Source organism: Vombatus ursinus, unplaced genomic scaffold, assembly GCF_900497805.2.
Source record: "Vombatus ursinus unplaced genomic scaffold, bare-nosed wombat genome assembly UNPS02014768.1, whole genome shotgun sequence".
NCBI classification, from domain to species: domain Eukaryota; kingdom Metazoa; phylum Chordata; class Mammalia; order Diprotodontia; family Vombatidae; genus Vombatus; species Vombatus ursinus.
In genome coordinates this window covers 11,506,006-11,506,476 of record NW_020954546.1, presented here as the reverse complement: position 1 = coordinate 11,506,476, position 471 = coordinate 11,506,006, and positions in this window count along the sequence as shown.

Sequence of the window (471 nt, the reverse complement as noted above, 5' to 3'; positions counted from 1 at the left end):
ACAGGTAGGTTTGAATCCGGATTCTCTGACTCCACATGCAGTCATCTTTGCTCTACTCCACACTAGCCTGACCTCCAGCGAGCCAGCCTCTCCCCACCCAGCTCTTCCACCTGGCAGCATGAGAGGTCTCGTCTACAACTCTGCATTCATTCATTCATTCTTTACTGAGGTCCTTTCCCCTCACCCTAAGTTTCTCTCATTTTTGTTCTGTTTCTGTATGTTCAATAAGGTAGGCACTTCATAAATTCCTATTTCCTCCCTCCCTCCTTCCTTCCTTCCTTCCCTCCTTCCTTCCTTCCTTCCTTCCTTCCTTCCTTCTCTCCTTCCCTCCCTCCCTTCCTTCCTTCCTTCCTCCTCCCTTCCTTCCTTCCTTCCTTTCTTCCCTCCTTCCCTCCCCCCTCCTTCCTTCCTTCCTTCCTTCCTCCCTCCCTCCTTTCCTTCCTCCTTCCTTCCCTCCTTCCCTCCCCCTTC